At 43.1% G+C, this 24,157-nt stretch overlaps 2 long non-coding RNA genes across 2 annotated transcripts in view; both read right to left on the minus strand.

Moving 5' to 3' along the window:
• Positions 1–1,773: 1,773 nt before the first annotated feature.
• LOC147126985 (uncharacterized) lies at positions 1,774–13,407 on the minus strand. The gene is made up of 6 exons (XR_015084699.1): positions 12,210–13,407; positions 11,618–11,711; positions 7,396–7,510; positions 5,536–7,045; positions 2,702–2,787; positions 1,774–2,119 (listed from the first exon to the last, which is right to left on the minus strand). It is a non-coding gene; the product is annotated as an uncharacterized LOC147126985 (long non-coding RNA).
• A 1,040-nt stretch (positions 13,408–14,447) lies between these two features.
• The window catches only part of LOC147126986 (uncharacterized), a 62,348-nt gene continuing 52,638 nt past the window's right edge, over positions 14,448–24,157 (minus strand). The window contains exon 3 of the long non-coding RNA XR_015084702.1: positions 14,448–14,857. This is a non-coding gene — a long non-coding RNA (uncharacterized LOC147126986). The remainder of the gene's footprint in view (positions 14,858–24,157) is intronic.

Here is a 24,157-nt window from a genome sequence, read left to right on the forward strand (position 1 = left end):
ATTTATCATTTTTATTGGCTTTTTAGTTTATTATAGTTCAATGTCATTTTAAAATGTAATCATGTTAGTTTAACCAAATATTTTGTCAAATTCTTTTTTGTCAAATTCTTTTTTTTAAGGTAAATGTACTGTATAAAAGACCACACTAGTCCTTGTATGCTTTTGTTTTGCCAGGACAAAAGCAAGTTTTATTACTTTGTTTACATTGTCTTTTTGTATAAATATAAAAACTTAATGAAGAGTGGGGATTTTTTCAGCTTTATGTGCTTTGGACGGTTGATGTGTGAAGTTTTGAAATGTGTATGGGCTTTTGTGTCCTTTGAATGACACCGTAGCTCCACAAGAGGGAGACCTATAAAGGTAAGACTAATTAGGAAGAGGGCGGCACGGTGGTCGACTGGTTAGCACGTCCGCCTCACAGTTCAGAGGTCGTGGGTTCGATCCCGGCTCCGGCCTCCCTGTGTGGAGTTTGCATGTTTCCCCGTGCCTGCGTGGGTTTTCTCCGGGCACTCTGGTTTCCTCCCACATTCCAAAAACATGCATGGAGTTGATTGGATACTCTAAATTGGCCCTAGGTGTGATTGTGAGTGCGGATGTTTGTCTCTGTGTGCCCTGCGATTGGCTGGCAACCAGTTCAGGGTGTCCCCCGCCTACTGCCCAAAGACAGCTGGGATAGGAAGATTCTTTGTTTGAGCCTGAGCCACAAAGCTTGATCTCCAGGCTCTAGCTTGAACTATGCTTCATTTGCACTCAAAAGGGGCCTTTGATGCCTGTGCTAAACAGCAGAAGATCATTTAACATTAAGCATCCAGGGTGAGCGCAGTGAGGTGTGTTTGTTTCCTTTGATTGATTTGAAATACTGTTTTTGTATCAGTGGTTATGGAATACTTTGATTGAATGAGTGTTTGTTTGATGTTTTAATATTGATGCACAAATTATGAGGATTGTACTGTGAAGACTGTATGGTGGCTTGCTTATTTTATGTTTTGTGTATTTTGGTACACAGTTTCCACAGTGCTATGATGATACTGCTGCAACTAAAATAAAAGACACCTTATGCATCAGTTTTCTGAGACTCTTTGGGGATCCAAGGGTTGCTACACTATACATAGTGTACATGTAAAATTGCTTTCATATTGATGGATGATATTTATAATATCATTATCTGCAGTGTTGGGAAAGTCCACCGCCTCGCCACACCTGCATACAGCAGTGTAGGCATGTAATGTGTGCTTTGATGCGCACCCTGGCTGTGAAGGCGCGGAAGGTCTCATCACGTTCCCGGCGTAACTGAAGAAGCTCGGTGCGCAGTACGCACCCCAGATAGCAAAATATGGGTGAATCAATGTTGAAATACAGTTCAGCTTAAGTGTTGAACCTAAGTTGAAAGCTAAAGTAGAAATTATACAGAAAGTGCAAGGTTGATCAAATGTTGGGTCAACGTTTGCTTTTCAACCACATATCACACAACATCAATGTTGATTCAACCATCATCTAAACCAGAACCTACATGCACTTTTTGCTGATTCAATGTTAAAGAAACAACATTAATTCAGCCACCATATTGATTGGAATTAAATGTTACAATAAAGTTTAAAAAAAGACAAATAAAAATCTTGGGTTAGTCCACGACAAAATGTTAGCTTTTTCATTACTTACCCAAATGTATGAAAAACCTATGACAGAAAACATGTTTAATATTAAACACATTTATTAGAAGAGAACAAAATAATTTCAGTAAACCCAAGCCTCTCTATTTGGCCATACATTAAATTATAGTCAGTGTTTCCAATAAAATTATTCAGTTTTAGTCATATTTTAGTAATCTGAAATGTGTTTGTCAACCACGTAACATAAGATTTAAATCGACTAAAACTAAAGTGATTGACTGTAAGAACAACAGTCCATATTGCTGTATAAAAATATTTTTTGAACATAACACTTAACATAATCCATCCAATAAAGAACAATACCACAGTAAACTAAGCTTGACTTGGTTCCGAGGCAGTAGCATGCGTTGGGATGCCCCCTTTATGCTCATGAGCGAAATGAAGCCAATGCTTCCCATCTGTACAAAAATCTTTCATAGTCAGCGCGCAGTCAAACTGTTGAGCAGCAACTGAAAGACAAGATTAAAATTAATAAATAACCAGCACTCAGCAAGTTAAAACACTTGACTGGAAAGTGCAAACGACAAGCCTGGCTCCATCCAAGCACCTCTAAAAATACTTACCGGTATATCTTATAGCTTGCAATTTTACCATCACCTGATTCTACTCTCATCTTTTTGGTAAGATTTGCAAGATTTGAAAAATGCATTTCAACTCATCCCCCTCTAAACGCCTCCTACTCCATCCAGTGATTCGACTAATCCAACACGCCCACAAACATGAACGCGCTTGCCTGTCACACGTCACAGCGCAGAAAATGAAACTAGCTCATTAACTTCAGAAGTATATTTATATATTGAGGTAATAAAAAATGTTGGTGAATGTGAACACTTAATTTTAATATATTGTAAATCCCACAAACACTGGCCGTCTCCTCATGCTTTTGCATCGATGGCCATGGAGATTTTTAAGATAAATGGACTGCAGGGAGGCACGAGGAGGAATGATTTTACGCCACAAAAGAAACTACTTCAGAGCATTGTGCTTAAAAACAATTGTGTTGTCATATGTTTACTTGTGAGATAACTCACCAAACATACAGTCTTGAATCTTTGAATGCCTTCTTGCCGCTGCAACGATGTTGTCTCTTTCGGATCAAACCTTTGGTAGTTTCCGTCTAGAGAGAAAACCAAAGACTGTAACATTTATTAAAATGGCAACTAGTGCGATTTAAATTTGTCCAGAAAGACATTTAATTGTCGAAGCAAATTAGAGGAATACGAACAAATGAAGAGCCGATGCTGGTTATTGATACTGGTATCGTTCTTTGAATGCAGCGCGCATATTTGAGAGCCGCACATCGGAGGGAAACAGAAGAGCCTTATCCAAATGCACATCCATGTTAATATCTAGCCCATGTCGCAATCTCACCAGCATGAAGAGCTATGGAAATAGGGTGTGTGTATATGTTACAACATAGGGCTGTGTAATTAATCGAAATTCAATTACATTTTCGATTATTACACTACACGATTACAAATTGGCATAATCGTAAAAAAACGATTATTAATACTAATTTTGAGTTGTTTTTAGGCATGCGCTCACGAGTTACTCCGCCGCGCCGCCCTCTCCAAAACTGGCTAGCTAGTGAGCTAGCCAGCCATCCAGTCCGTACCCGGCAAGTCGCACTGCACACGCTCCTATTCAACGTTTTAACAGAGTAACAGACCTAAAAATGGCACACGAACCGCCACAGGAACGACTTGTAAACAAGCAAGGCAAGTCGAAATCGCTTATTTGCTTACATTTTGCGTTCACCGTGGAAGACGGTGAGCAAAGACGTATAAAGTGCAAGTTGTCTTTGCACCCACCGGCAACGCGATAAATCTATTCAACCATCGTTTGGTTTACAATGATGTTATGATACACCAAAGCACGAAAATACACTCAGATTTGGCGTCGTGCGCAACGTTGAAACACTGTACGCAGGAGATATAATATCGGCGATATGTAACTATTTCAACATAGAAACTCCAGCTAGAGCGAATGTTGCAAGAGGCGGAACCAAAGTGGCCAGGTTCAATACGTTAAACCTGATGCAACATTTGGAGAATGAAACATGTGAACGAGCACCAAGAGTTTGTGGCGGCGGCGGCAGCGAGCATTGACAAGGGGAATTGACCGCAACAACAAACCCTGCTCAATTCACATTGAATGTAGCGTGTTGTATCTTGCCTATTCACGACACTGGTGTGTGGTGACAGTTCAGTATTAGCCGTCGCTATTGGCCCAGAGCGGACGCTCTTAACCAATGGCGGGGCTGCTTTTCGTGTTGAGAGAAAAAAAAAAAAAAAGAATACAGGAGAAATAATGTTGGCAGCAATATGGAACTACTGTACTTCAAAATAGAAACTCCAGCAAGTACAACAGCTAAGTGCAAAATTAGCAGTGCGAAAGTTGCAAGAGGTGGAACTAAAGTGGCCAGTTTCAATAGGTCAAACCTGATAAAACATTTGAGGACGAAACATGTGAACAAGCACCAAGAGCTTGCGGCGGCAGCGGCAGCGAGCATGAACAAGGGGAATGGACCACAACAACAAACCCTGCTCAATTTTGGATTTTGGACTTGAACTTGTTGGATTTTTCTACTGCTTGTTTTTGGTTTTGAAAGTGGATTTGGGAGCGGAAGTTGTTGCGATGGGTCACTAATACTCAAAACAAACTTTTATAATAATGTCCTATAGCTTTTGTAATTAATCAGACACAATCCCTCTCAAAGATACCTCGTGTATATTATTTCTTATTTTTTCCTGTTTCACAAAGTTTTTCAAGTCTGACCAAGCCATGATAGCAATGGATGTAAACCAAGTGAGTATGCAGTTCTTTAGGATTAAAAGAAAAAAAGCTCATATATATATATATATATATATATATATATATTTATATATATATATATATATATATTTATATAAATATATATATATATATATATATATTTATATAAATATATATATTTATATAAATATATATATATATATATATATATATATTATATATACATATATTATATAATATATAATATATATATATGTAAACCAAGTGAGTATGCAGTTCTTTAGGATTAAAAGAAAAAAGCTCATATATATATATATATATATATATATATATTTATATATATATATATATATTTATATAAATATATATATATATATATATATATTTATATAAATATATATATTTATATAAATATATATATATATATATATATATATATATATATTATATATACATATATTATATAATATATAATATATATATAATATATATATAAATATGACACAGCCATATCAGGAGCTATATTGCAGAAAGACGCATTGTTTCAAATATTAGTTGGCTCGGAGGCTTTGTACATACCCGCAGGCACTCATAAAAGGCGGTGACTGGTTCCTAGCGCGAGATCGACCAATGAGAGCACAAGTCGATTTACTTTTTCCACACACTGTAATGTACGTGAGCTGACTGGGTGCGCATCTTCGCACGGATACTTTCTCATCCGTATTTGTAATGATGTGTTTACTCTAATAAAGTTTTGTTAAAATCGGATTGTACAGTACAACAGCTGTGTTTATAGTCGTGAGCGCAGCGCAGCGCGCTCCCGACCGGCCAGCGGCACGGACGAGTTAAGTTAAGACATCGCCAAGCGACCTCGAAAGTGAGTAAATGTATGATTTCCATTCAGGTAGTTAAACATATTGCTCTGACCCAGGGATAAAGTAGTATGCAATGTGGCATCCAAATTTTCACTTTCAAATGGCAAAGATAATGTGACTAAACACACACAGTAATACAACAAAGATGTTTAAACATGCAGCCATATTATGTTATACATATATAATGTATATGTATTATATTTTGTGACTGCTACCTGACTGACTCATCGGCTTTCTTGGAGAGTGCTAGAACCACCAGAATTACGAAGGGGCAATTGGAAAACAAGTTGTGACTCAAACATGATCCAGAGTGCTCCATCTAAAAGCGTGACACACTCATATTTAATATACCATTCATTCCATCATTGTGGAGTCTTGGGAAATTCAGATTATGTGAAATTCATGCATATAATTTAGACAATGTGTTTTCTGCAGTATGCATGATGCCATCTACCTCCTCAGAACAAACATCTGAATTTGGTTCACTTATCGTTATTTTGATCAGTTTTCAATTCTGCTAGGCGTGATACTGGTATGAGATCCTGAAAGAAAGGTAGAAAAAAAGTCAAAATGAGTGTGCTGCAATATATCTCTTCAAATTATTTTCGCAATAAAAAACAATTATATCAAACCACACAGCTTGTATAGTGTTAAAATTGATTGATAAAGTGTCAGGTATTTACTATTTAGGAGTACAATATGCTTGAAATCGGTACAGTCTATCACAATGGTTAAATACAAAATACAAAGGCTTGGAAGATTACAAGTTTGTACAATCCAGATTTGTTTCCACTTTATGCGATCATGTTATCATGTTATCAAAGCTAGCACCTTCACGCAAGTCTTGCACTGTGTGGCAGTTCATGGCGAAGTGATTAGAATGGTCTTATTTATTTATGCATGCATGCTATGATCCATTGACTACGCCTTGGTTTCTCTTTTGGTAGCCTGTACAATGTTCGCCCCTTGTTTTGCCTCTTGTTGTGGCACCCTGCTGCACAACAGCTGTCTACCATGATTGTAAAAATGTTTACTACAAGTAGCGGACGCGTTTTCTATCATGCCAAAATGGCTGTGTGAACTTTTTAAATTTTATTTCTATTTATTTTTTTTTAATTTTATTTTTTATGGCTGTGTGAACGTTTGCCGCATTATATTGCATGCGTAACGTCATCGTCCGGGACTCTATTGGTAAGAGCGTTCTGATTGGCTGACTATCACCACGTCGTTCAGTTACAATGCATGCAATTGGTCAATACGTTTCATACCGCGAACAGAACCTGACGGTTAAATGATAAAATGAAAAAAACATTTTAAACACATCGTGATATTAAATCAAGTCTCTCCAAATTCGGTCCTCAAGGGCCGGTGTCCTGCCCGTTTCTATCCCAGCTGTAACACACATGATTCAAAGTGGCCATTGAGGACGGGAGATCGACATGTCTGTATTAAATAATACATTGGTCATACTATAACCGTTATAGGTTTGGGACCAGACCCATATTTAAAACAAACGAACAGAATTTTACACATAAATAGCTCAATGTAGGTAAAGTTAAATCAAACACAAGCACAGCACCCAAGAAAGATAATTTCCTCAAACTTACTGAAAAAGCAGGTAGAGAGATACTCGGAGCTGGTTTTCTGTCCGGAAAGGGCGTGATGAAGTCAAGTGCAAATCAGTGCGCAATTGCGCATGCGCTGCCGGGTCTTCTTCTTCTCCTTCTGTTGCATTTCCAACACAGGAAATGCTTACTGTCCCCCGCAGGTTGCTGGTGCTACTTCATGTCACACCAGTCAATACGTCACACAATCTAGTGTTATGCGGGAAGTCCAACACACCTCTCAAGTCTCATTTATGCTCAACGTTAAATAGTAGGGATAGAAATTTGGACTAATTTGCCCGCCGACTAGTCTAAAATGTTATTTGCGAGTCTATAAGCCTAACAGCAAGCGTGTGAGTGTGTGTGCGTGTGTGTTTGTCTTGGATTGTGGCAGGGCTGTCCCCGACTTGTTTTTTCCAAATGCCCAGAGCATGAAACAGCATCATTCCAGTGCGTGTGCGAGAGCATTACCCGTGACCCCTCCAAAGGTTCCATATGTCATGTTGCAGGCGGTCCTCTGCAGGTTGGCCAATAGTCACTAGTGGCTGCATGGAGAACATTTCTTAATCCCATCAGAGTTCAGAGTCTATAAGCAAGAAAACTTGAAATTTAATACATATTGAATTCAAAGTTTAAAATGCAAATGTTTTGTGTATTTACAGTAGGGGCTATTTCAGCCCAAACATTAAGGACAGTTTGTTAATTTGAATTCTATTTATGTAACAACAACTGACTGAATAAAAGTGAACAATTGAAAGAGAAAAACATTTCTGATACATTTGCCAATGCAATGCATGGCATTTATTATGAGTAATGTAATGAGTAATGGTACCGACTCCCAGTCCAACAGGGTCTCATTCGCCATATGTTAAGTGCATTATCATGCACACAGGCGACGGCTTTATTTTCTAGTGCCCACGTACCCATCACACTCCGCAGGACAGCAGCCAAGCTGCGGGGATGTCCTTCATCCACATACGTTATACATGTCATAGTCATGTAAGATTCGGTGGCTATGGACGTCCATCCGTCTGTAGTTAAGGCATTGGCCACAAAAAAATAGTAATATTCCGCTTTCGTCAAACTTTTGACAGGTGTGACGTCACACCGGAAGTCCCACCTTAACCACACCCCTTTGCAGTCCATAAGTCCTGCCCCCTAACCACGCCCCCATGCATTCCATAAGTCCCGCCCTTAACTGCGCACTTTGATGACGTCATGTTGTAGTCCTGAAGTACGGCCCCACCCCTAAACACGCCCAATACCTCATCTAACCACACCCCTTTGTCGTCCGGAAACGTAATTTTACCCCTAACCTCGCCCCGATACCTCACATCCGGTTGGCCATTTTACGTTGCCATGCATCGTTTCCGGTCGGCCATTTTACATTGCCATGCTTCGTTTCCTGTCCGACATTTTAGCGTGACCTCACTTCCTAGTCCCCGCCCCTTTAACACATCATTTATGATTACCGCCCCCTTCTGGTATGACCTAATTCAAGACATGCCCGGGCATGTTTTGAACGGTGATGTCACCCTGGGCATGTACGGGCATGTTTTAAGGCTGCCGCCATCTTTTCCGGTCTTTACGGCATGACCAAATATGGGCATTATGCTTCCGTCTCGTTCAAGGCATGTACAGACATGTTTTTAGGCTGCCGCCATCTTTTCCGGCATGCCCAAATATGGGCATGGATGAGATCATATGTCGACCTCGTTCAAAGCATGTACAGACATGTTTTTAGAACCTCCCCTCAAAAGCAGCGCACTACCATACACTTGGGTGTAAACAGAAAGTAAAACAGATCTTCATGAAGGCATCATGATTGAGGGGACATGTAATTCTTTTCATAAAGGCTGTGGATCAAACGCTCATCAAAAATCAAGGATTTATTTGGAAAGAAGACAACACCCGCCCACTGAATCATTGACTCAAACCTGGTCTTTGTCCACCCCTGCCGCTGGAATATGGGGTTACACATTTACCTATGAAACAGCAGAACTACACCTGTACAAGAAAGAACAAGAAGAGGAGAATGTGTTTCCGTCCAGGACAGCTATATTTAATTCCAATGACTGGGTTGTATTGAACGGCGTCATACCACAGATTCTATCAGGAAACCTTGATTCATCTGAACCCTGGGGTAATCTTTCCATTGTATGGAAGACTAGGACATCCTCTGTTACGGATTGTTTTTTCAACGTGGTCGTAACATTAGTTAACGAGAAGGAGGAGGGTGAATGCGTTGAACCTTCGGACTTGTCAATTACCATATCTTCATACAATAGCAAATGTAGAGTATTGAGAAAGATTTGAATGGGATACCAGCATAGGTAGCATTGCTAATAGCATCACTAGCCTATTTAGAACCAGTCGATAATGGGTTGACAACCTAAAAAGGGGCGTGAACATTGTGATAACCACACCTCCTTCGGTTGATCTGGGACCACCCCTTGACAATACAGTATGAGAGAAGTCAGAGTCAGGAGTAAAGCAGACAAGCCAGCCGAACAGCAGAGGAAGCAAACCTCCATCAAAATCCAGCATACGCCTGTCAACACAGAGAATGAGGACAAACAGATCTGGACGTCGTGTCGTGGGACCAATTAAGTCGAGACGTGTGGCAGCATTTAGGATGACCAAAGACACAGTGGACAGACCATCTACAGAAACAGAAACGCATGAAGTGGGAATGACTACAGGTAATCAAGCATCTACATAGAATATATATTTATTTGTTTAAATGTATTTAAAAATAACAAAAAAAATGGCTGACAAGTATATTTCACATGCAGAAAGTGAGATAATGGAGTTTATCATCTCAAAAGATCTGCCTTCGGATCCGACCAAGGTGACTCCGGACAGCCCTGTAGACCTAACCTCTTCTTCTTCATATACTGAAAAGACCCCTTACACCAGTTGGTACGATGTCGGAACCCACGTGGCTTCACTAAGCCCGCCGTCCTCACCTGAAGTTGTCTTTGGCAAAGAAGCTACATATTCAGGATGGACCCGCCCAGGCACCCCCTTCTCTGATTCATCATCATCATCAGAAGCATCACAATCTGATGAGGTACAACTTCGTGCATGGTCTGACACTGAGCTCCCAAACAACTCATCAAAGACTGTGACCCTTACTCCCTCACCTTCTCAACCTGCCTCTGTATTTGCCGATGACGAAAGGCACATGACCTGGTTCAAACCACCTAAAGGTTGGATTAATACAAATGTAGTGCTTTGTATCAAAATTACCATACTTTACCTTCTCAAACGCTTGCTGAGAACCTATCACAAGAGCGGATGCTTTGCTTGCTCATTAAGTCACATGAACGGAAACACTCATAAGTGTCTAGAGCTAGATGAACCTTATTATATGGTTAGACACTACCAACGTATCATACCGCTCCAATGCAATGATCATTTCCTGCCTGCTATTCACTACATGTTGAACCTCTGCGACCTTACATCTGATCAAGAAACCGTCCAACTCATAGCGGAAACCTTACTAGGTGATCTAGAGTCTGCTTATAAAATAACGGAGAGAATAGCAGGGCTAGGGAAGAGACGCTGTGTACAATTGGTTGATGGTAAAAAAACTACTTTTGCTGGAGTCTTTCCTCAAAGAACATGCTTAAAAAAGGGGTAATGTGTTTCAAATGCTTACAATTCCGTAGGAATCTATTCCCATAGGAAACTATCGATGGTTAGATATGCTAGATCGAACCATTAGATACAATCCCAACGCGGATAAAGACCCCTCGATTGAAAAAATAATGTTATTGTGCGTGAAATGTACTTCAAGGTATTCCAAACACCTTGGGATGCTTGTCAGGCATGTCATAACAACGAGTGAATCGTGTTTATCCGATACTTTTCAAAAGATTTGGGAAAATGAAATGAATGTAGGACACGTGCTCACCATACTCACTCTGTTCAACGATGTCATTTGATCCTGAATGTTTGCCGTTAATGTTATACATTAATGGCTACATTATGCCGCCGTCCCTGTGTTACCTATATCTTTGCTGCTGTAACACTGAAAATTTCCCCACTGTGGGATCAATAAAGGCTTTCTTATCTTATCTTATCATAAGATATCAACTACACAATCAGCAACTTGCCGATATAATGTATGAATGAGACATTCGAAAAGATGTTGCAGTCAAAACTACAGCCTTCTATTTTATATCAGATCAATAGTTTGTATTAAGGGTATGAAGGATGTTATGATAACCTAATATTATTATTATCATTGTTTTATCAATCTTATATGTGTGTTCATTATGCATGCCTCATTGTTATTATAATTATATATGATTATATTTCATGATGTGAACCAATAAAAACATGTTATTGATGTATCTATGGCATTCGTGTGTTTTTGGGGGAAAGATAAATAACGTGTCTCACACCAAACAAACATCATTAAGCAAAATGAGTGAGAAGAGATGTAGGTTGGAGGTGTAGAACGCCTTAACTTAGCTGTGCAGGAGAAACTGGGTCAAAAAGTAGACCATGATAAAGTCAAGGCTTTTTTATCAGAGCAAGATGCTTGCACCTTGCATAAACCTGCTCAAATTCATTTCCCAAGATACAGAGTTTTTATATCAAGAGCTTTGAATCAATTTCAAGCAGATCTATGTGGCATGCAAGCTCTAGAGGAATACAATGATGGGTTTAAATATCTACTCACGGTCATAGATGTGTTTACGCCTGTGTTTTGAAGAATAAGACGGCCTCAGAGGTAGTCAGGGCCTTCGAATCTGTTCTATTCCTTAGCGGTACCCCTGAAAAGATACAAACGGATAAGGGGAAGGAGTTCTTCAACGTACAATTCCAAAAACTGATGAAAAAACATCACATTAAACATTTTACCACCGCTAGTGAGTTGAAGGCCTCGTGGTTGAAAGATTCAACCGAACTTCAAAAACCAGAATGTGGAGATTTTTCACAGCAAAAAACACGCGTCGATATATAGATGTATTACAGGATCTAGTAGACAGTTACAATGAAAGTTACCATACAAGTATAAAAATGAAACCCAATCAAGTTAAGCCAGAGAATACCTTGGAGGTATTTTAAAACCTGTACTGTAACCTTCCCCAAAGGGTCAGTGAAAAATTAAAAAATGAAATTTAAAGAGGGGGATCTGGTTGGAATATCTAAATTGAGAGGTATATTTGATTAGAAATATGAGCAGAGTTTTACCGATTAATTATTTACGATAGCGGAATGCGTGCCACGTTTCCCACCTGTTTATAAACTGAAAGACTATGATGACGAACCTGTACAGGGTACTTTTTATGCACCCGAACTCCAGAAAGTCAATATATCAAAGGATCAAGTCTTTCACGTGGAGAAGATTGTTGAAAGACGCACCATCAGAGGACAGAAGCAATTCCTCGTATGTTGGAGGGGTGGCCTGTGAAATATGACATTTGGGTACCGGCCTCACAAGTGGTAGAGCTATACAAAAGTGAACTGTGAGTGACTTTTGTCATAAGACATCATGGATCCGAATCTTGAAGGAGGATTCTACATCACCCTGCCCTCCAATTCAAGTTCAGAAGACTTTATCGATAACACCATTGCACAATACAGAGTGAATTTAGCCCATCAAATTGATCTGGAAGGGCGTTGGGAAGTAGGTCTGAGTGAAATATCATACCCTCACATCTGGTTCAATGTACCCGAAGACCATTCATCTTTCGACTATGTGGACACGTGGCAACATGGACCACCCAAACCAGGAACAAATATACCCAGAGACCTGTATGAAGACAAATTCATAATCCATACTATAACCCTACCTAAGGGTCATTATGATAACATCGTAAAAATTGGCAATGATGTGGACGCACTTCTCAAGAAACTCCACTCGGATATCAAAGTCACATATGCCGCTTTAAAGGGGAGATTTTTTTGGTCGGGGAACGCCCGTTTTAGGATAAGGTTCCAACCCCCTTTAGCTTACATTTTTGGTGCGATTCCCAACGAATGGATTAGCTGCCATTGGACAGCTACCGCTCACTCGGCCGATATAAAAGCGGGCATGTATCACCTGTATGTTTATACTGATGTAGTACACCATCAGGCTGTCGGTGACGCTTTTGCTCCACTCTTGAGAATTATACCTATTGAAGGGGTACATGGAAACATTGTGCTTAAAGCCTTCAACCCTCTGTATTACATGCCAGTTAGTCGAAGACATATTGAAGGCATAAGGATTGAAATCAAGACGGACCAGAATCAACCCGTGAGGTTTACACACGGAAAAGTTATTATTACCCTACATTTCAAACCCAGATAGAAGAAAAAAAGATGATGGTGCTGGAGACACACTCCGATCTCTATCGGTTTTTCAATTATTATGAAAGTGGTGGTAACCTACCAGGTTTTCACGGACTCCCGGTTCAATATGGACGTGGATTGGGATCCGTTTTTGCCAAGTTATTTAATTTTGTTACACCATTAATCAGAAAAGGCTTTAACGTCGCCAGGCCTCACCTGCAGACGGCTGCCAAAAGCATTGCTACGGATGTGGCAGGACGTCTGTTCGAAAGAATACATCGTAAACCTGACCCTCAAGAAGGTTCAGGGTTAATGGTTCTGGCACGAAGACCTGCTAATCGACCCATAGGACAGCGTCTGAAACGCCGTAAAAAAAGAAAAAAAGAGTCTTTCCATCAATGATGGCTCTTTTACATCACAAGTCTGCAGAGTGTACCCTGACAGAGTTGGATCTGTTCACCCCACCCATGACCCAACTATCGATCGAACAAAGTCAATACGTGGAAATTATGCCTCTTTCCGCACTTACCAATGATGGCCCGGTTGAGTTCTTTGTCGCTGGAGATGGGTCCAAATATCTGCATCTTTCAGATACATTGCTTCAGCTGCAACTCAGAGTGTTCAACAGGGATGGTAGCAATTTACCGGCCGATGAACATGTGGGTATCATTAATTACCCTCTTAATACAAAATTCTCGCAAATAGCTGTGACGTTAGGCGATAGGTTGATTTCACAATCGAGTGCCACTCATCCTTACAGAGCAAGGGTAGAAACATTGTCAAACTTCTCAGAGGACTCTCTCAAAAGTCAATTCACGGCCGGTTTGTTTTACAAAGATACGCAAGGACAGATGGAATCCACCACCTTAACGGGGGATGTGGTGAACGAGGGTCTGGTGCGCAGATCTCGCTTCATTATGGGTTCCAGACCTTTCACCTTGATAGGACCTTCACACGCGGACATATTCTTTTGTGAGAGACATCTTCTCAATAATGTGGATCTGAGAATCAAACTCATCAGAACCAATGATAACTTCTGTTTTATGAGTCCTCCTGATGCGAGCTACCGTTTGAAAATCGTGGCCGCTTCTCTTTGTGAAAAGAGTAACCGTCTCACCGGCCGTCTCTCTCGGCCACGCAGCGGCTCTCAACAAAGAAAATGCTTTACATCCTTTGTCAAGAATTAACGTGAAAACTTATTCTATCCCCCGACACTCTTTTCCTCGGGCAAACACCCCGTTATGTGGTCTTAGGTCTCGTAAATCACCACGCTTTTGTGGGTAGAAAAGATCTCAACCTTTTTAATTTCTCTCATCAACATTTGGAGTATTTAGCTCTATGTCAAGAAGGAAGACAGATTCCAGCCAAAGCCTTTCAACCTCAATTTGATGCCGGTAACTCAGTTCAAGAGTTTCATAACCTATTTACATCGACGGGTAGACATTTGAAAGACTTACCTCTATGTATCGACCACGAGGACTTTTTAGGGGGTTACGCTCTCCATGTGTTTGATTTAAATCCCAATGATGATTCGGGGGCTCTATCACCCGTCTCCAGCGGAAGTTTGAGGTTGGAGATGAGATTCATAGTCCCGCTGCCTCATACAACCACCCTCATCGTGTACGCCTGCTACGATTCCATTCTGGAAATTAATTCAAAGAGACAAGTCCTGGTGGATTCTTACTGATGAATGGCAGAGAACTGGAGAACCTCATAAAACGTCTGCAGGGTAAATTATTCGGGGGCGTTTACGCCTCCGATGAGATGAACTCTTTATAACCTACACCACGAGTATTCTACATCGTCAACACACATCCTCGCAACCTCCCTGGCGAGCACTGGTTGGCCCTCACCCTGGAAAAGGATGGAACGAGTACTTTTTTTGACGCCTTTGGTTTTCCACCTGAATTTGAATATTACCCGCAGACCATAAACTCTTTCTTGGAAAACCATTCCCACCATATTTTATATCATAATCATCGACTACAACTGTCAATTACCTGTGGTCAACATAGTGTCTATTACCTGATTCATAGAGGTTGTGGTTTGTCCTATCAGGATGTATTAGCTTGTTACAATGATGATGTATTAAAAAATGATGCGATGGTATCTTGTTTTGTGAAACAATATCAAATGTTCTCACAAACCCCTTGTAATGGTCAGATGTCATGTTCTTTTCACAAATTTAACAAATGCCACTGCTTGTAATCATATTCAAATATTTTTATTCAATAAAAAAAATAAGAAAATGTCTGACATCTTTATTCTAAAACTAAATGGAATAACCCAACCATTTTAAAGAAAAGGGTCTTCTTTTCTTTCTGATCTTCCTCTTTTTACCGCTGGATGTAGGTTTTCCTACATCATCATCTGAACTTAATGAACTTCTGAGTTTCAGTCGTCTGAATTGATCACGGGCGTGTGGGTTGACAACGGTGGTTTCTGGAATATTGAGTTCATTGAGGGTATGCAGAAACTCTTTCCAACCTCTGGGGGGGTCGATCCATCGTTTTCTTTTTAACGGCTACCGTGAGATGTCTGAGTAAATCAGTCATATGTGAACCTTTTACCGGTTTATCTTCAAAGACAAATTCGTGGCGAGGGGTCCAACTTCTTTGGGCATCATTGAGTTTTCTTAAAACGTAGTTGGCATTTTTACGATATCGCTGGGGGATATTTTGCACAATATCTTGCCAAGGGTCCTCCTCTTCACCCACCATTTTATCTTGAGCTTCATCTTTCACTTCAGCCTTGGAGGTCTTAGGTGTTGGCGAAACCTTGGGTGGCAGTGTCAAGGTGAGGGTCCGCTCTTCCTTTTCTCCTTGCTTGAGAAGCGTTAAATAACGATGCATCAAAGATTAATATTTTTTCATTATTTCGTATTGAGTCAATGAACGATCTTCTAAAACCTTCATCTTCAAATCCAGATCCTGTTCAGCCGTCTGTCTGATGTTAGGTTCTGGTTTGCTCGGACGATCCAGTTGTTGGGGGGAAACCAAAAACATTTTCTGAGTGGTTTTTATTCATTTATCAGTCCGCCCACAAGACTACCTAAAAAAGGGGCAATGGCTCCCAACAGAGGTAGAATAAATCCACCACGTTGAGTCAATGCAGCACATTTTTTCTTCAGACTCGTTTTTTAATGGGCTAGTAATCTGATAATTCTCTTTTGTTTTTTTAATTTCTTATATTGTGCAGGAGAAAGAGGTATATGTCCTTTCAACAGGTTGAAAGCGATTTCACAAAGTACCTTGATTAGAGCTGGGGGGCCCCTTTTCAATGTGTATTTACGCTTCTTGGTCGTGGCATGAAACACGGTCTTGGAGAGTGGGGTGTTTCTTTTTAAAAGTTTCGAAATCTTAGCTTGTAACGACGTAGACGGTTGGCTACTGTCCTGGAAGTACACCGGTCCTCAAACGTAATTGTTCTAGACATGTAGGATCTAAATCAACCAATAAATACCCATGGGCGTTTCTCGTGGCATCTTCAAAACTCTCTAAAAAGTATTTTTTCCTCGAAGGGAAAATCTGATGAGCCAAAACATTGATTTCTAATTTATCTTGCGGATTTTTAAACAATACCATATAGTTACTGTTCAGACTGATTGTATGACTATATTTACCTTGATGAAATACATTCTAAGTGAGCATCATGACGCTCATATTTCTATGATGTCTATACTGTGTAAAGATTTTTACCACCTCAGGATGATCTGAAGCTTGGAAGATGAGATCGTCAAGGATGATCAAATGACTTTGATCTAACGGAAACAGGTTTTCATCCTCAAAAGAATCAGGGAGACCTTTTATGAATTTTATCCTTTTTTTAATGAATTTCTGAAGGTCATCATACATATATTGATATGAAGTATAAAACCACACAATATTGTCAGGTACATTTCTCATCACGTGATTACAATCTTCCAAGATACTTTTTACAAAATAGGTATTCCCACACCCGATGGGACCTTAGATCAAACAGGAAAAAGGGACTCTCAATCGAGGATCGAACTCTATCTCTGCCAATTCCATTTCTCGAATAACCAAATAGGAGACTTTGTCCTTTTGGTAAAAGCCTTCTTTTGTCGTGCACGATCCTGAACTTTTTGACAAATGAGGCGTTTTTGAGATGAAACCCTTTTTTGTCACGGATGATAGTGTGCTGAGGTGTTTCCAATGTGCCTGTGTGACCCCGTGTAGTGTCAATGTAACCCTCCACCAAGTCTTTGATGCTGTCAAAATTGATGTGCTTGACCACTTTCATAGGTCTGGGTGATACCTTTAACTTTCATCACCGTTTTTTTCCCGTCTCTAGTCTGCGAGGCGTAACTTTTCGGACCCTTCCATCCATCCATTATCTCCCGCTTATCCGAAGTCGGGTCGCGGAGGCAGCAGCTTCAGCAGGGAAACCCAGACTTCCCTCTCCCCAACAATATCTTCCAGCTCTTCCGGAGGGACCCCAAGGCGTTCCCAGGCAAGCCGGGAGACATAGTCTCTCCAGCGTGTTCTGGGTCGTCCTCGGGGTCTCCGAGGACTTTTCGGACCCGCAGAAACAAACTCGTGAATGCTGTCACCATCCAATTCATCGGTCAAATCACCTAGATACTGGCCGGGTTTTAAGGGTGTTTCCCCTTCTCTGACCACGTAGATGAGACTGTGTCGGTGTAGAGAACCCTCGTTTGTAACTGTTCCATGAATTTTTACATGAACAGTCTGCCGTGTGCAGTGGTTAGACAAGCCACAAGCACGTTTGAGGAGTCAGAGGGACGCGAGATGTTTTTCTTCTGAACGCTGTATTGAATCATAATGATGTTTTCGCCGATGAAACAGAAGTAACTGATCTCGTGCAAACCCAAAAATATGATTTTGAAAAATTCTTCGGGTTTATTGATGAATTTTGTCTGTTATAAATTGTCTTTTTGTCCGAATTTCCCCCATATGCTGTTCATGATACGTTTGGCGACTTGTCTCTTGCCGCGGTTCACATTTATACGATCAGGATCCAATTGAATACCTTGATGTGTCAGGTAGTCATTGATGTATTGTTCTCGACACGCCTGATCAGTGACGTGGGATGGGTAGCCGGAGGCTTCCTGTTTCCCTTTGAGGAAGGTGTTCATGTATTCTTTAAGAATATCAGAACTCACATTGTCATAATGCCACACCTCTGAAATTTCAGCCAATCTGTATCCCAGTTCAAGAGCTTTGTTAAACTCGAGGGTCACCCAAACTCCAAACAGGGCTCCGTTTTCATCATCGTGATTACATTCACTTTCCTGATTGTTAATTTCTGCACACGTTCTACACAGAGTGAAGGTTAATTTACCTTTTGATGTTTTGTAAGGTAGCAAGGGCAGGAAGAGACCTCTAGGTGGGTAGACTTTTGCTTTGATCAATCCGAAATATTTGTGTGGTTCCTCAAAATCTTTGCGGATAATGGTTGGGTGACCTAGATGAGAATTGATTACATCCCTGCATCAGAATGTCAAAATCGTTTTTGCAGTACATCTAGGCTTCCTTCCTGAAATCATAGGTACCACGACATTCTCTTTCATACCATTCAAAGAATTTCATGCGGTTGACCTGTGACATGCGGTCGACCTGTGACATGCGGTCTACCCCGTAATCTTTGGGTTGGGGGTATGGACCCACGTAATTGAGATTTTCCAGAGAGCTGAAATGATGAGGGAAATACCCTTTACATGGATCATCAAAACCCAAACTTTTAGGCATTGCACTCAGAGCCATGGGGAGGAATGACAAAGAGTCGATAAAACTTGTTTGGTTCATGTGTAGGGAGAGAGAAAAGATTTTACCGGCTACCATATTGACTTCAGGGCTGATTCCCAGTTTGAGCATCTCTGACATAAGCAGATAAGAATCGAAAGATCGTGCATTATGGGCTATAAAGGTCGTGCCTTTATATCGGGGGGGTTAGAAAGGTTTGATGAATTGCACGGCACAATCAGGACCAGCCCAATGGTGTTCTACCCCTTGGAGTGATTTTGTACAGACTAGAAAGGGGATGTGTTTGTTCTCCTGATCCGCATAGGTTTCAAAATCATACAAGATGATTTTATCACAGGGAGGTTTCTTTGCAAGAGGCTGTATGTAACATTGATGATGATCACTAGCTACATCACCTTCATTCAAAGGTGTTTGACAGGATAGACACTTAACGACTGGACATGCATGATTTGATGTTTGTTTTCCCTTGGCTATGTAGTAATCAAATCCACATTTGGGACTTTTTTTGTATCATTTGCAAAAACTGGCAGTGTTTTCACCAGGTGTTTTATGTTTGATGTAACAAAGTTCATTTGTACAGGTCCTATTACAATCTTTACATCTAATAGGATTTGTTGGCTGGCTTTTACACAACGGGTTGGTACACACAGCACAATGACCCTCGCATCGATGGAAATTTTTGTTTGTATGTTCTTTGTAACAATACCGGCAAAAGTAAATACTTCCGAGGAAAGTGGCTGGATTTTTCACACCATAAAAATGTTGGTTCTGCGAATACAAAACCAAGACATCAGGTGATTTTGGCTAGTCTGTCTCAAAACAAATGAATGGCCCATGTTTCCCGTCTTTTTGGTACAGAATCACAATTTTGCGTTTCAGAAATGTCTCGTGAGCCGTCACCTTATCGTGGTGGAGGGGTTTGCGCGCCCCAATGATCCTAGGAGCTACGTTGTCTGGGGCTTTATGCCCCTGGTAGGGTCACCCATGGCAAACAGGTCCTAGGTGAGGGACCAGACTAAGCACGGCTCAAAATGACCCCTTATGATGAGAAAAATTAATGGACCACGTTTTCCCTCGCCCGGACGCGGGTCACCGGGGCCCCCTTCTGGAGCCAGGCCTGGAGGTGGGGCTCGACGGCGAGCGCCTGGTGGCCGGGCCTGCACCCATGGGGCCCGGCCGGGCTCAGCCCGAAAAGGATACGTGGGTCCCCCTTCCCATGGGCTCACCACTGGTGGGAGGGGCCAAAGGGGTCGGGTGCCGTGTGAGCTGGGCGGCGGCGGAAGACGGGGACCTTGCCGATCCCCGGCAGCAAAAACTAGCTCTTGGGACATGGAATGTCACCTCTCTGGCAGGGAAGGAGCCTGAGCTGGTGTGTGAGGCTGAGAGGTTCCGATTAGATATAGTCGGGCTCACCTCCACGCACAGCTTGGGTTCTGGTCCCAGTCCTCTCGAGAGGGGTTGGACACTCTTCCACTCTGGAGTTGCCCAGGGTGAGAGGCGCCGAGCAGGTGTGGGCATACTTATTGCCCCCCGGCTTGGCGCCTGTACATTGGGGTTTACCCCGGTGGACGAGAGGGTAGCCTCCCTCCGCCTGAGGGTGGGGGGATGGATCCTGACTGTTGTTTGTGCTTATGCACCAAACGGCAGCGCAGAGTACCCACCCTTTTTGGAGTCCTTGGAGGGTGTGCTGGAGGGCGCTCCACCTGGGGACTCCATCGTTCTGCTGGGGGACTTCAATGCTCACGTGGGCAATGACAGTGAGACCTGGAGAGGTGTGATTGGGAGGAACGGCCCCCCCGATCTGAACCCGAGCGGTGTTCGGTTACTGGACTTCTGTGCTCATCACGGATTGTCCATAACGAACACCATGTTCAAGCATAAGGGTGTCCATATGTGCACTTGGCACCAGGATACCCTAGGCCGCAGTTCGATGATCGACTTTGTAGTCGTATCATCGGACTTGCGGCCGCATGTTTTGGACACTCGGGTGAAGAGAGGGGCGGAGCTGTCAACTGATCACCATCTGGTGGTGAGTTGGCTCCGATGGTGGGGGAAGATGCCGGTCCGACCTGGCAGACCCAAACGTATTGTGAGGGTTTGCTGGGAACGTCTGGCAGAATCCCCTGTCAGAAGGAGTTTCAACTCCCACCTCCGGCAGAACTTTTCCCACGTCCCGGGGGAGGCGGGGGACATCGAGTCCGAGTGGACCATGTTTCGTGCCTCCATTGTTGAGGCGGCCGATCGGAGCTGCGGCCGCAAGGTGGTCGGTGCCTGTCGTGGCGGCAATCCCCGAACCCGCTGGTGGACACCAGCGGTAAGGGATGCTGTCCAGCTGAAGAAGGAGTCCTATCGGGCCTTTTTGGCCTGCGGGACCCCGGAGGCAGCTGACGGGTACCGGCAGGCCAAGCGGAATGCGGCTCTGGCGGTTGCTGAGGCAAAAACCCGGGTGTGGGAGGAGTTCGGGGAGGCCATGGAAAATGACTTCCGGACGGCTTCGAGGAAATTCTGGTCCACCATCCGGCGTCTCAGGAGGGGGAAGCAGTGCACCATTAACACTGTTTATAGTGGAGATGGGGTGCTGCTGACCTCAACTCGGGACGTTGTGGGTCGGTGGGGAGAGTACTTCGAAGACCTCCTCAATTCCACCGACACGCCTTCCACTGAGGAAGCAGAGCCTGGAGACTCTGAGGTGGGCTCTCCTATCTCTGGGGTTGAAGTCACCGAGGTAGTCAAAAAGCTCCTCGGTGGCAAAGCCCCGGGGGTGGATGAGATCCGCCCGGAGTTCATAAAGGCTCTGGATGTTGAGGGGCTGTCATGGTTGACACGTCTCTTCAACATCGCGTGGACATCGGGGACAGTGCCTCTGGATTGGCAGACCGGGGTGGTGGTCCCCCTTTTTAAGAAGGGGGACCGGAGGGTGTGCTCCAATTACAGAGGGATCACACTCCTCAGCCTCCCCGGCAAGGTCTATTCAGGGGTGCTGGAGAGGAGGGTCCGTCGGAAGGTCGAATCCCGGATTCAGGAGGAGCAATGTGGTTTTCGTCCTGGCCGTGGAACAGTGGACCAGCTCTACACCCTCAGCAGGGTCCTCGAGGGTGCATGGGAGTTTGCCCAACCGGTCTACATGTGTTTTGTGGACTTGGAGAAGGCGTTCGACCGTGTCCCTCGGGGAGTTCTGTGGGGGGTGCTTCGGGAGTACGGGGTACCGAGCCCCCTGATAAGGGCTGTCCGGTCCCTGTACCACCGATGCCAGAGTTTGGTCCGAATTGCCGGCAGTAAGTCGGATTCGTTTCCTGTGGGCGTTGGACTCCGCCAAGGCTGCCCTTTGTCACCGATTCTGTTCATAACCTTTATGGACAGAATTTCTAGGCGCAGCCGAGGTGTCGAGGGGGTCCGGTTTGGTGGCCTCAGTATTGCATCTCTGCTTTTTGCAGATGATGTAGTACTGTTGGCTTCTTCAAGCCGCGATCTCCAACTCTCGCTGGAGCGGTTCGCAGCCGAGTGTGAAACGGTCGGAATGAAGATCAGCACCTCCAAATCTGAGACCATGGTCCTCAGTCGGAAAAGGGTGGCGTGCCCTCTCCAGGTCGGGGATGAGATTCTGCCCCAAGTGGAGGAGTTCAAGTATCTTGGGGTCTTGTTCACGAGTGAGGGTAAGATGGAACGGGAGATCGACAGGCGGATCGGTGCAGCGTCTGCTGTGATGCGGACCCTGTATCGGTCTGTCGTGGTGAAGAAGGAGCTTAGCCGAAAGGCGAAGCTCTCAATTTACCGGTCGATCTACGTTCCTACTCTCACCTATGGTCATGAGCTGTGGGTCATGACCGAAAGAACAAGATCTCGGATACAAGCGGCCGAAATGGGTTTCCTTCGCAGGGTGTCTGGGCTCTCCCTTAGAGATAGGGTGAGAAGTTCGGCCATCCGGGAGGGACTCAGAGTCGAGCCGCTGCTCCTCCGCGTCGAGAGGAGCCAGTTGAGGTGGCTCGGGCATCTGATTAGGATGCCTCCTGGACGCCTCCCTGGTGAGGTGTTCCGGGCATGTCCCACCGGCAGGAGACCCCGAGGACGACCCAGAACACGCTGGAGAGACTATGTCTCCCGGCTTGCCTGGGAACGCCTTGGGATCCTTCCGGAAGAGCTGGAGGATGTTGCTGGGGAGAGGGAAGTCTGGGCTTCCCTGCTGAAGCTGCTGCCTCCGCGACCCGACTTCGGATAAGCGGGAGATAATGGATGGATGGATGGAGAAATGTCTCGAATTTATGTACATCGTTAAAAGCAACGAGGGTCATTTCATCCCACGGCTTTTTGGTATTCTTGTGCGCGTTGATGGGCCATTTGTGTTGTCAAGGTGTTATCTATTAAATAGGCTAATGAGGTGGCAAAACAGAGTTTAGTGTGAGATCGATTGGCATGTACAAATGTTGTTTTTTCTTGTCGAGTATTTCATCATCCAATAGCTCTTTTAATTTGCGTTCGTACCCCCCACCTCTTTCATTGTTTACTATTTGAATGATAAACTCGAGGTCTGTGTCACATAAGGCTTCTGAATTGGATTGTACTATTCGATTTTGAAGCGCATTTGTTAGCACATTGCTATCACCCGTCACACGAACTGTTTCATGATGTCTTACATTATCACCCACCACCTCCAATTGGATTATATCCCTGGGTGCTGTAGCTAAAATCGCTTCATCAAGCTGTTCATGAATTGAACTCAAGCCGGCTGTGTAAAAGAGAGCCGAAATCAGCTGTATCATCAAGGGATGGTCTATTCAGAGGAATTCTGATTTTGAAACGTTCGCGTACGGTTACCTGGCACCTGCCTTTTTGGAGATTTGAAGCCGTTGAGGTGGGTGTCATTATTTCTGCTTCACACTTATTTGCATGTCCAAATCTCTGGAGTTTGGTGTCAATAATTCATCGTGTTGTAGTTGTGAACATGGTTGATCTGTAACATTTGGCATGTTTGTTTCTGCTTCACTTATTTGCATGTCCGAATCTGTGGAGTTTGGTGTCATTAATTCTTGTTGTGAAAATAGGTGTTGTGTACCGCTTGGTGATGCTGTGTTTTGCTCTGCAGTGCTGTAGTGAAATGTAAGGAACAGCATTGGATAAAAATAAAACTAGACTAACAGTAGTGGGGAATGTTGAGTATTGCACGGTATTACAGTAGTGGGGAATGTTGGGTATTGCGC

Source organism: Filicampus tigris, chromosome 22, assembly GCF_054856515.1.
Source record: "Filicampus tigris isolate MCC_2025a chromosome 22, RoL_Ftig_1.0, whole genome shotgun sequence".
Lineage (NCBI taxonomy): Eukaryota > Metazoa > Chordata > Actinopteri > Syngnathiformes > Syngnathidae > Filicampus > Filicampus tigris.